Here is a 13,538-nt window from a genome sequence, read left to right as displayed (position 1 = left end):
AGTATTCCAGCTGAGCTATTCAAAATCTTAAAAGACGATGCAGTAAAAGTGCTACACTCAATTTGCCAGCAAATTTGGAAAACTCAACAGTGGCCACAGGATTCGAAATGATCAGTTTACATTCCAATTCCAAAGAAAGGCAGTGCCAAAGAATGTTCAAACTACCGCACCATTGCACTCATTTCTCATGCTAGTAAAGTTATACTTAAAATCCTACAAGCTAGACTACAGCAGTATGTGGATCGAGAACTACCAGAAGTACAGGCAGGATTTCGAAGAGGCAGAGGAACTAGAGATCAAATTGCCAACATACGCTGGATCATGGAGAAAGCTAGGGAGTTCCAGAAAAACATCTACTTCTGCTTCATTGACTATGCTAAAGCCTTTGATTGTGTGGATCATAACAAACTGTGGCAAGTTCTTAAAGAGATGGAAGTACCAGACCATCTTATTTGTCTCTTGAGAAACCTATATGCGGGTCAAGAAGCAACAGTGAGAACTGGACACGGAAACACTGATTGGTTCAAAATTGGGAAAGGAGTCCGGCAAGGCTGTATACTGTCACCCTGCCTATTTAACTTATATGCAGAGCACATCATGAGAAAGGCAGGGTTAGATGAATCCAAAGTTGGAATTAAGATTGGTGGGAGAAATATCAACAACCTAAGATATGCAGATGATACCACTCTAATGGCAGAAAGTGAAGAAAAACTAAAGAGCCTCTTGTTGTGAGTGAAGAAGGAGAGTGCAAAACTTGGGTTGAAACTTAACATTAAGAAAACCAAGATCCTGGCATCCGGCCCTCTCAATTCCTGGCAAATAGATGGGGAAGAAATGGAGGTAGTGACAGATTTTATTTTCCTGGGCTCCAAGATCACTGCAGATGGGGACTGTAGCCAAGAAATTAAAAGACGCTTGCTCCTGGGGAGGAAAGCAATGGCAAATCTAGACAGCACACTAAAAAGCAGACACATCACCCTGTCAACAAAAGTGCATATAGTCAAGGCTATGGTCTTCCCAGTTGCAATGTATGGCAGTGAAAGCTGGACCATAAAAAAGGCTGAGCACCAAAGAATTGAGGCCTTTGAACTCTGGGGCTGGAGAAGACTCCTGCGAGTCTCTTGGACTGCAAGGTGATCAAACCGGTCAGTCCTGGAGGAGATCAACCCTGACTGCTCTTTAGAAGGCCAGATCCTAAAGTTGAAACTCAAGTACTTTGGCCACCTAATGAGAAGGAAGGACTCACTGGAGAAGAGCCTAATGCTGGGAAAGATTGAGGGCAATAGAAGAAGGGGACGGCAGAGAATGAGGTGTCTGGATGGAGTCACTGAAGCAGTAGGCGTGAGCTTAAATGGACTCCAGAAGATGGTAGAGGACAGGAAGGCCTGGAGGAACGTTGTCCATAGGGTCACGATGAGTCGGACACGACTTCACAGCTAACAACAACAACAATTAGTAGAAGTGAGGCTGAAATTCAAGGTTTATTAACATCACTTGGAGACTGATCTTGGCACACTGAGATTCCATATGTTATTCCTAGTTAGATTTCCAGTCTTTAGATTCTATAAACACATAAAAAGTATGAAATTTTTTGCACATGGGACTGGCCAGAAGAATATATATATACTACTAAAATTTTTGTTCCCATAACTTTTAGCTGGTGAAATGGTGTATCGTAGGGGACAATTTTTGAATTGGGTTTAATTTTCTAGACCTTTTTTTTTCTTTAATTGCTTCTTCGGTAATATACAGTGTTTTCTCCAACTTGGTGCCTTAGCCAAAAGTGTCAGGTCTGGAAATCTGTACCTGATTTTCCATATTCCTAGTCCCACACATTACCTCCACAACACTTTACATTTGGGAACTAACAGTGCAATCCAATGCTGGATGTAAAATGTTATAACCTTTGCATTGGCAACATAACCTCACACAGGTATGTGTGATTTCAACTCCCTTAAGTCTCAGCCTGTAAAAGCCAAGCTATCTGGAGGTAATTGGAAGAAAGATTCGATAGATCTGAACAAGGTTTCTCAACCTCGGTAACTTTAAGATGTGTGGATTTCAACTCTCAAGAGTGGAGGAGATGGGGAATTCTGGGAGTTGGAGTTCACACATTTTAAAGTTGCTGAGTTTGAGAAACACTGGTTCAGAGAAAACCACATTAGAAGAAAGAGCATATAGTTTGTTTCTTTAGTATTATCCAATGTCTTTTTTTGTGTGTGTCCATAAGCTTTTCCTCTTCCAATTACTGAACCTTAGTGTTTGATTTCAGGCTGAGATTCAAGGTCAAATTTGTACATAACCCAATACAGAGATACCTTAGAAACTGCTAACTTCTACAAAATCTAATAAGGAAGAAGACACTCTTGCATGATGCATGCAAAAGGGATTGCAAGCTAAGGCTAGAATTTAAACTCTGTTTTTTGCTTAGTTCAGTAGTTTAAAAAGTTAAAGGTAAAGGTTCCCCCGCACATGCGTGCTAGTCGTTTCCAACTCTAGGGGCCAGTGCTCATCTCCGTTTCAAAGCCGAAGAGCCAGCGCTTGTCCGAGGACGTCTCCGTGGTCATGTGGCCAGCATGACTAGACGCCAAAGGCGCACGGAACGCTGTTACCTTCCCACCGTAGTGGTCCCTATTTTTCTACTTGCATTTTTACGTGCTTTCAAACTGCTAGGCTGGCAGAAGCTGGGACGAGTAACAGGCTCTCACTCTGTTACGCAGCACTCGGGATTTGACCCGCCAAACTGCCAACCATCTGATCGACAAGCTCAGCGTCCTAACCCACTGAACCACCGCGTCCCTTACTACTGGCAAATCAGCAGGGTAGAATGGAGAATAGATTTATAGGTTTTTCTGTCCCTTGTCTTGTTCTTCCAAAGAGCAGGAGAGAATGCATATAGACGACATTCAACTGCTTTGTGAGTGTAGAGCAGGGCTAAACTGCTCTGGATTCTTTGGATCTAAAACTTCTCCCATTCTGAACCTTGTTCAACCTCTAATGTGCCTCTTTTTCAATGGTTCCAATGTCAGGAGAAACCAGCTTCCCCCTCCAAAATTATAAGCCAAGGATTGCAGTTTAAGAAAAACATTGTAGTTTAATTCATATCAACTTTAGTGCTCTACAATCCCAGGACAGGAATGCTACTCAGCATGTCACAGTGTTTCAAGCAAAACCACTTTAAGGAAATAAATACAGGTAATCCTTGACTTATGACCACAACTGAGCCAAAACTGTATGTTGTTGCTAAGTGAGATATTTGTGAAGTGAGTTTTTGCTCCATTTTATGACTTTTCTTGCCACAGTTAATTGAATCATTGCAGTTGTTGTTAGTAACCCAGTTGTTAAATGACTCTGGCTTCCCCACTGACTTTGCTTGTCAGAAGGTTGCAAAGGCGGATCACATGATCGTGGGACACTGCAACCATCATATATTTAAACCAGTTGCCAAGCATCTGAATTGTGATCACTTGACCATGAGGATGCTGCACTGGTTGCAAGTGTGTAAAATGGTCAAGGTCGCTTTTTTCTGTGCCATTGTAACTTTGAACAGTCACTAAATGAACTGTTGTAAGTCGAGGACTACCTATAGTATTAATCAAGATGGCAGCCGCAATCAAAGTCTTGCATGTAAAAAAGGGGGCAGGGCTTCAGTTGCATGGTTACACACTGATACAGGGAGTCTGTGTTTAGCAACCACAATTAGGACCAACAACTTGCTCATTAAACAAAGCAGTGGCTACGTGAAACTGTCACACTGCTTACGAACTTGCTTCAGCTTTCCTTTGCTTTACAGAGCTATGAAGGTCGTAAATGCAAGGATTGGTTGTAAAGATGCTTTTTCATCACTGTGGTAACTGAAAGGTTACTAAGTGAGGCAGTCACTAAATGAGGACTATAGCTTTTTGATGGGAGTAAATGGGAAGGGATGAAGTTCATACAAATAAAGGACTCCATTATCTAATATTCGTTGCCTAATTTGATAACATCTGAAGCAATAATTGCCCTTTCTAGGAGGAAATCATCTGCCAAAGGACAGACAGCTGCAGGGGAATTGCCCTCTTTTAAATTCCTTTTCAACAGGAGGAGCTTCCTCTCACTATATCCATTAAGCTCCTGCTCTAATAATTTCAAGGCTCCCCATTACCTCAAACGAGATCTAATACAGATGTGATTCGATTTGCCTTAGGAAACTTGACAGCTTGCAGCAATTTTATACAAATGTAGTCAAGTCAGTGAAGGTATTGTCCACATAGGTTTGGGTCCCTGTGCGTGATTCTGCCAGTAGGTGGTGCTCTTGAGGAGCATTACTGTATTTTCTTCAGATTTTTGCAGTTGTAAATCATAGAAGTTAAGCAGCAATACCGGTAGGCCAATTCCCATACAACACAAAGCACCAACAGGAGTTCAGCTATTCCATAGGGCAGGGGTAGGCAACCTCAGCTCTTTTATGACTCATGGACTTCAACTCCCAGAATTCCTGAGTCAGCATAGCTGAAGTCCATGAGAAGAACTTCCAAAGAAAAAGTGAAAGGAAAAAGCAGCAGTTCAAACTACTGAAAATTTGTCGGCATATTCCTCCCTTACCTCACCTAACTATGTTGGCAGCAACACCACCATATATCTCATACTAAGGATTCTCTTAGGGGTATGCGTATAACACATTGGCTCAACATATGACAATAGCCTCTGCCCTACCATATTTTGACAGCACAAATCAGTGATTCAGTAAAATAAACAAGACATTGATTTAAACAGCCAGAATCCATTATTGACTTGGTTTAGGAAGACCCATGTTTGTGTCTCAACTATGAAAGCTCACTTGCTGACTTCAGGCCAGTGATGTTTGCTCAACTCAGCCTGCTTTGTTGGAAGAGCTGGAATAGCATGTTACTATATTCATGCCTTGACCTACTGCAGAAAAGGTGGAATATAAATCAGAGAAATGAGTGCAAGCATGTACATAAATGAGTATTATACATTTATTTATGTAATTTAGGAGATTTATGTGGCAGTTGATCTTAAATATATAACCCTGGGTGGCTAACAACAATCCACAAAAAACATTAAAAAAATCAAAACACACATACAACAAACAATTAAAGATAACCATAACACATCAAAGGCACCATAGCAAACTTCCAACACAATTGCACCTTTATTGGTCTTGAGAAACATTCTGGCACAGGGCCTGGGAGGGCAGGGAGAAGAGCCAGGTCTTCAAAGCCTTCCAAAAGATCAAATGAATTAGCCAACGAATTGTCAGACAAACAGATTTTTACATGCCTGAAGTTTGAAGTTATAGCTTCCTATTGGAAATGTCAAGGAAATATTTCCAATAAAGCCAATTCTAGACATCATCCTAGAAAGATCCATCCCCAGCTTAAACATCTAATGGAGGAGGATCAATCACCTTTCAAGAAATAGGTTCAATACTAAGCTGCCTGCTTGTATTGTCAGGAAATCCTTCCTAATGTTTATTGAAACTCTTTAGTGTAATATGAATTGGTTAATTTGAGTTGGCTTCACATAATAGAAAACACAAATGCAACAACTCTTCAAACAATTGAACATGACGAGGCTTTCTTCTATGGGTACATAGTCAATTGTTTTAATCATTCTTAATTTCCAGGCCTCTTGCCAGTTGTATTGTACTCCTCTGGGCAAAACATGTTCTAGTTTGTCCAGGTTTTTTTAACTGTTGTGTTAGAATTGGGTAAAATATTCTAACTGAGGTAGAACCAAACCATAAAGTGATATAATTTTCATATTCTTATCTAGTCTTAACCCAAATCCTAACTCCAAGTCACCAGTTAATTTTCTTTACATACTGTGGTATTGCTATACAGGTGAAACTCGAAAAATTAGAATATCGTGCAAAAGTTCATTTATTTCAGTAATGCAACTTAAAAGGGGAAACTAATATATGAGATAGACTCATTACATGCAAAGCAAGATAGTTCAAGCCGTGATTTGTCATAATTGTGATGATTATGGCGTACAGCTCATGAAAACCCCAAATCCACAATCTCAGAAAATTAGAATATTGTGAAAAGGTGCAATATTCTAGGCTCAAAGTGTCCCACTCTAATCAGCTAATTAAGCCATAACACCTGCAAAGGGTTCCTGAGCCTTTAAATGGTCTCTCAGTCTGGTTCAGTAGGAATCACAGTCATGGGGAAGACTGCTGACCTGACAGTTGTGCAGAAAACCATCATTGACATCCTCCATAAGGAGGGAAAGCCTCAAAAGGTAAAAGAAGTTGGATGTTCCCAAAGTGCTGTATCAAAGCACATTAATAGAAAGTTATGTGGAAGGGAAAAGTGTGGAAGAAAAAGGTGCACAAGCAGCAGGGATGACCGCAGCCTGGAGAGGATGGTCAGGAAAAGGCCATTCAAAAGTGTTGGGGACTTTTACAAGGAGTGGACTGAGGCTGGAGTCAGTGCATCAAGAGCCACCACACACAGACGGATCCTGGACATGGGCTTCAAATGTCAGTATTCCTCTTGTCAAGCCGCTCCTGAACAACAAACAACTTCAGAAGTGTCTTACCTGGGCTAAAGAAAAACAGACCTGGTCTGTTGCTCAGTGGTCCAAAGTCCTCTTTTCTGATGAGAGCAACTTTTGCATCTCATTTGGAAACCAAGGACCCAGAGTCTGGAGGAAGAATGGAGAGGCACACACTGCAAGATGCTTGAAGTCCAGTGTGAAGTTTCCACAGTCTGTGTAGATTTGGGGAGCCATGTCATCTGCTGGTGTTGGTCCACTGTGCTTCATTAAGTCCAGGGTCAACGCAGCCGTCTACCAGGAGATTTTGGAGCACTTCATGCTTCCTTCTGCAGACGAGTTTTATGGGGATGCTGACTTCATTTTCCAGCAGGACTTGGCACCTGCCCACACTGCCAAAAGCACCAAAACCTGGTTCAATGACCATGGGATTACTGCACTTGATTGGCCAGCAAACTCACCTGACCTGAACCCCATAGAGAATCTATGGGGCATTGCCAAGAGAAAGATGAGAGACATGAGACCGAACAATACAGAAGAGCTGAAGGCTGCTATTGAAGCATCCTGGTCTTCCATAACACCTCAGCATTGCCACAGGCTGATAGCTTCCATGCCACGCCACATTGAGGCAGTAATTGCTGCAAAAGGGGCCCAAACCAAGTATTGAGTACATATGCATGCTTATACTTTTCAGAGGTCCAATATTGTTCTATGTACACTCCTTGTTTCCTAGTCCCACACATTACCTCCACAACACTTTACATTTGGGAACTAACAGTGCAATCCAATGCTGGATGTAAAATGTTATAACCTTTGCATTGGCAACATAACCTCACACAGGTATGTGTGATTTCAACTCCCTTAAGTCTCAGCCTGTAAAAGCCAAGCTATCTGGAGGTAATTGGAAGAAAGATTCGATAGATCTGAACAAGGTTTCTCAACCTCGGTAACTTTAAGATGTGTGGATTTCAACTCTCAAGAGTGGAGGAGATGGGGAATTCTGGGAGTTGGAGTTCACACATTTTAAAGTTGCTGAGTTTGAGAAACACTGGTTCAGAGAAAACCACATTAGAAGAAAGAGCATATAGTTTGTTTCTTTAGTATTATCCAATGTCTTTTTTTGTGTGTGTCCATAAGCTTTTCCTCTTCCAATTACTGAACCTTAGTGTTTGATTTCAGGCTGAGATTCAAGGTCAAATTTGTACATAACCCAATACAGAGATACCTTAGAAACTGCTAACTTCTACAAAATCTAATAAGGAAGAAGACACTCTTGCATGATGCATGCAAAAGGGATTGCAAGCTAAGGCTAGAATTTAAACTCTGTTTTTTGCTTAGTTCAGTAGTTTAAAAAGTTAAAGGTAAAGGTTCCCCCGCACATGCGTGCTAGTCGTTTCCAACTCTAGGGGCCAGTGCTCATCTCCGTTTCAAAGCCGAAGAGCCAGCGCTTGTCCGAGGACGTCTCCGTGGTCATGTGGCCAGCATGACTAGACGCCAAAGGCGCACGGAACGCTGTTACCTTCCCACCGTAGTGGTCCCTATTTTTCTACTTGCATTTTTACGTGCTTTCAAACTGCTAGGCTGGCAGAAGCTGGGACGAGTAACAGGCTCTCACTCTGTTACGCAGCACTCGGGATTTGACCCGCCAAACTGCCAACCATCTGATCGACAAGCTCAGCGTCCTAACCCACTGAACCACCGCGTCCCTTACTACTGGCAAATCAGCAGGGTAGAATGGAGAATAGATTTATAGGTTTTTCTGTCCCTTGTCTTGTTCTTCCAAAGAGCAGGAGAGAATGCATATAGACGACATTCAACTGCTTTGTGAGTGTAGAGCAGGGCTAAACTGCTCTGGATTCTTTGGATCTAAAACTTCTCCCATTCTGAACCTTGTTCAACCTCTAATGTGCCTCTTTTTCAATGGTTCCAATGTCAGGAGAAACCAGCTTCCCCCTCCAAAATTATAAGCCAAGGATTGCAGTTTAAGAAAAACATTGTAGTTTAATTCATATCAACTTTAGTGCTCTACAATCCCAGGACAGGAATGCTACTCAGCATGTCACAGTGTTTCAAGCAAAACCACTTTAAGGAAATAAATACAGGTAATCCTTGACTTATGACCACAACTGAGCCAAAACTGTATGTTGTTGCTAAGTGAGATATTTGTGAAGTGAGTTTTTGCTCCATTTTATGACTTTTCTTGCCACAGTTAATTGAATCATTGCAGTTGTTGTTAGTAACCCAGTTGTTAAATGACTCTGGCTTCCCCACTGACTTTGCTTGTCAGAAGGTTGCAAAGGCGGATCACATGATCGTGGGACACTGCAACCATCATATATTTAAACCAGTTGCCAAGCATCTGAATTGTGATCACTTGACCATGAGGATGCTGCACTGGTTGCAAGTGTGTAAAATGGTCAAGGTCGCTTTTTTCTGTGCCATTGTAACTTTGAACAGTCACTAAATGAACTGTTGTAAGTCGAGGACTACCTATAGTATTAATCAAGATGGCAGCCGCAATCAAAGTCTTGCATGTAAAAAAGGGGGCAGGGCTTCAGTTGCATGGTTACACACTGATACAGGGAGTCTGTGTTTAGCAACCACAATTAGGACCAACAACTTGCTCATTAAACAAAGCAGTGGCTACGTGAAACTGTCACACTGCTTACGAACTTGCTTCAGCTTTCCTTTGCTTTACAGAGCTATGAAGGTCGTAAATGCAAGGATTGGTTGTAAAGATGCTTTTTCATCACTGTGGTAACTGAAAGGTTACTAAGTGAGGCAGTCACTAAATGAGGACTATAGCTTTTTGATGGGAGTAAATGGGAAGGGATGAAGTTCATACAAATAAAGGACTCCATTATCTAATATTCGTTGCCTAATTTGATAACATCTGAAGCAATAATTGCCCTTTCTAGGAGGAAATCATCTGCCAAAGGACAGACAGCTGCAGGGGAATTGCCCTCTTTTAAATTCCTTTTCAACAGGAGGAGCTTCCTCTCACTATATCCATTAAGCTCCTGCTCTAATAATTTCAAGGCTCCCCATTACCTCAAACGAGATCTAATACAGATGTGATTCGATTTGCCTTAGGAAACTTGACAGCTTGCAGCAATTTTATACAAATGTAGTCAAGTCAGTGAAGGTATTGTCCACATAGGTTTGGGTCCCTGTGCGTGATTCTGCCAGTAGGTGGTGCTCTTGAGGAGCATTACTGTATTTTCTTCAGATTTTTGCAGTTGTAAATCATAGAAGTTAAGCAGCAATACCGGTAGGCCAATTCCCATACAACACAAAGCACCAACAGGAGTTCAGCTATTCCATAGGGCAGGGGTAGGCAACCTCAGCTCTTTTATGACTCATGGACTTCAACTCCCAGAATTCCTGAGTCAGCATAGCTGAAGTCCATGAGAAGAACTTCCAAAGAAAAAGTGAAAGGAAAAAGCAGCAGTTCAAACTACTGAAAATTTGTCGGCATATTCCTCCCTTACCTCACCTAACTATGTTGGCAGCAACACCACCATATATCTCATACTAAGGATTCTCTTAGGGGTATGCGTATAACACATTGGCTCAACATATGACAATAGCCTCTGCCCTACCATATTTTGACAGCACAAATCAGTGATTCAGTAAAATAAACAAGACATTGATTTAAACAGCCAGAATCCATTATTGACTTGGTTTAGGAAGACCCATGTTTGTGTCTCAACTATGAAAGCTCACTTGCTGACTTCAGGCCAGTGATGTTTGCTCAACTCAGCCTGCTTTGTTGGAAGAGCTGGAATAGCATGTTACTATATTCATGCCTTGACCTACTGCAGAAAAGGTGGAATATAAATCAGAGAAATGAGTGCAAGCATGTACATAAATGAGTATTATACATTTATTTATGTAATTTAGGAGATTTATGTGGCAGTTGATCTTAAATATATAACCCTGGGTGGCTAACAACAATCCACAAAAAACATTAAAAAAATCAAAACACACATACAACAAACAATTAAAGATAACCATAACACATCAAAGGCACCATAGCAAACTTCCAACACAATTGCACCTTTATTGGTCTTGAGAAACATTCTGGCACAGGGCCTGGGAGGGCAGGGAGAAGAGCCAGGTCTTCAAAGCCTTCCAAAAGATCAAATGAATTAGCCAACGAATTGTCAGACAAACAGATTTTTACATGCCTGAAGTTTGAAGTTATAGCTTCCTATTGGAAATGTCAAGGAAATATTTCCAATAAAGCCAATTCTAGACATCATCCTAGAAAGATCCATCCCCAGCTTAAACATCTAATGGAGGAGGATCAATCACCTTTCAAGAAATAGGTTCAATACTAAGCTGCCTGCTTGTATTGTCAGGAAATCCTTCCTAATGTTTATTGAAACTCTTTAGTGTAATATGAATTGGTTAATTTGAGTTGGCTTCACATAATAGAAAACACAAATGCAACAACTCTTCAAACAATTGAACATGACGAGGCTTTCTTCTATGGGTACATAGTCAATTGTTTTAATCATTCTTAATTTCCAGGCCTCTTGCCAGTTGTATTGTACTCCTCTGGGCAAAACATGTTCTAGTTTGTCCAGGTTTTTTTAACTGTTGTGTTAGAATTGGGTAAAATATTCTAACTGAGGTAGAACCAAACCATAAAGTGATATAATTTTCATATTCTTATCTAGTCTTAACCCAAATCCTAACTCCAAGTCACCAGTTAATTTTCTTTACATACTGTGGTATTGCTATACAGGTGAAACTCGAAAAATTAGAATATCGTGCAAAAGTTCATTTATTTCAGTAATGCAACTTAAAAGGGGAAACTAATATATGAGATAGACTCATTACATGCAAAGCAAGATAGTTCAAGCCGTGATTTGTCATAATTGTGATGATTATGGCGTACAGCTCATGAAAACCCCAAATCCACAATCTCAGAAAATTAGAATATTGTGAAAAGGTGCAATATTCTAGGCTCAAAGTGTCCCACTCTAATCAGCTAATTAAGCCATAACACCTGCAAAGGGTTCCTGAGCCTTTAAATGGTCTCTCAGTCTGGTTCAGTAGGAATCACAGTCATGGGGAAGACTGCTGACCTGACAGTTGTGCAGAAAACCATCATTGACATCCTCCATAAGGAGGGAAAGCCTCAAAAGGTAAAAGAAGTTGGATGTTCCCAAAGTGCTGTATCAAAGCACATTAATAGAAAGTTATGTGGAAGGGAAAAGTGTGGAAGAAAAAGGTGCACAAGCAGCAGGGATGACCGCAGCCTGGAGAGGATGGTCAGGAAAAGGCCATTCAAAAGTGTTGGGGACTTTTACAAGGAGTGGACTGAGGCTGGAGTCAGTGCATCAAGAGCCACCACACACAGACGGATCCTGGACATGGGCTTCAAATGTCAGTATTCCTCTTGTCAAGCCGCTCCTGAACAACAAACAACTTCAGAAGTGTCTTACCTGGGCTAAAGAAAAACAGACCTGGTCTGTTGCTCAGTGGTCCAAAGTCCTCTTTTCTGATGAGAGCAACTTTTGCATCTCATTTGGAAACCAAGGACCCAGAGTCTGGAGGAAGAATGGAGAGGCACACACTGCAAGATGCTTGAAGTCCAGTGTGAAGTTTCCACAGTCTGTGTAGATTTGGGGAGCCATGTCATCTGCTGGTGTTGGTCCACTGTGCTTCATTAAGTCCAGGGTCAACGCAGCCGTCTACCAGGAGATTTTGGAGCACTTCATGCTTCCTTCTGCAGACGAGTTTTATGGGGATGCTGACTTCATTTTCCAGCAGGACTTGGCACCTGCCCACACTGCCAAAAGCACCAAAACCTGGTTCAATGACCATGGGATTACTGCACTTGATTGGCCAGCAAACTCACCTGACCTGAACCCCATAGAGAATCTATGGGGCATTGCCAAGAGAAAGATGAGAGACATGAGACCGAACAATACAGAAGAGCTGAAGGCTGCTATTGAAGCATCCTGGTCTTCCATAACACCTCAGCATTGCCACAGGCTGATAGCTTCCATGCCACGCCACATTGAGGCAGTAATTGCTGCAAAAGGGGCCCAAACCAAGTATTGAGTACATATGCATGCTTATACTTTTCAGAGGTCCAATATTGTTCTATGTACACTCCTTGTTTTATTGATTGCATGTAATATTCTAATTTTCTGAGATTGTGGATTTGGGGATTTCATGAGCTGTACGCCACAATCATCACAATTATGAGAAATCATGGTTTGAACTATCTTGCTTTGCATGCAATGAGTCTATCTCATATATTAGTTTCCCCTTTTAAGTTGCATTACTGAAATAAATGAACTTTTGCACGATATTCTAATTTTTCGAGTTTCACCTGTAGTTAGGACAGTTATTACTGATCTTGTATTTGCACATTTAACTCTCCCTACTAAAATATTTTTAATTCATGGTTATAGTCACTGGGTATTTGTGTTTATCTTCTATGATTTTTATCTAGAGCCTTTCCAGTTTGATGTAATCTGCATATGTGATAAGCATCACACCTCTTGCTTTGTCATTTATAAAGATGTTATAATACCATGATCAAGACTAGATTTGATGACCTTTCACTAATGTTATGCAATTCTTATTATCCCTTTCTTCAGCTCAGGTGAGGCAATGGAAATCAAGGCTAATAAACTGAAGCTCAAGCTGGACAAATGTTGTAAAGAAATGGCCTACCAATCCAGAACCAACTTGTTCTGGGCAGACTGCCCTAATTTTTAAAGATCAAGTTGTACTGTGCTTCTTGTTCCATCTCTGTCATTACAATTACAAGCGTCCTCACTAGCACAACGTGCAATTTGACTAGCTTAGATAAATCCTAAATGGATGGCTAGCTGCAATTTGGTATCTTGCCTAGCAACTGTTCATCCAGATTACTGCACTGCATTTTACATGATGTTACTCTTGAAAATGATGCAGTAACTTTGCTTATTGTAAAATATTTCAGTAAGAAAATTATATGGAATTGGACATTATCACATTGCAAACTAAATATATTAATACATTAATGT

The sequence above is a fragment of the Vipera berus genome (genome assembly GCF_964194415.1).
Source record: "Vipera berus genome assembly, chromosome: 5".
Classification (NCBI taxonomy): domain Eukaryota; kingdom Metazoa; phylum Chordata; class Lepidosauria; order Squamata; family Viperidae; genus Vipera; species Vipera berus.
The sequence above is the reverse complement of the archived record's forward strand: the minus strand, read 5'-3'. Positions refer to the sequence as shown.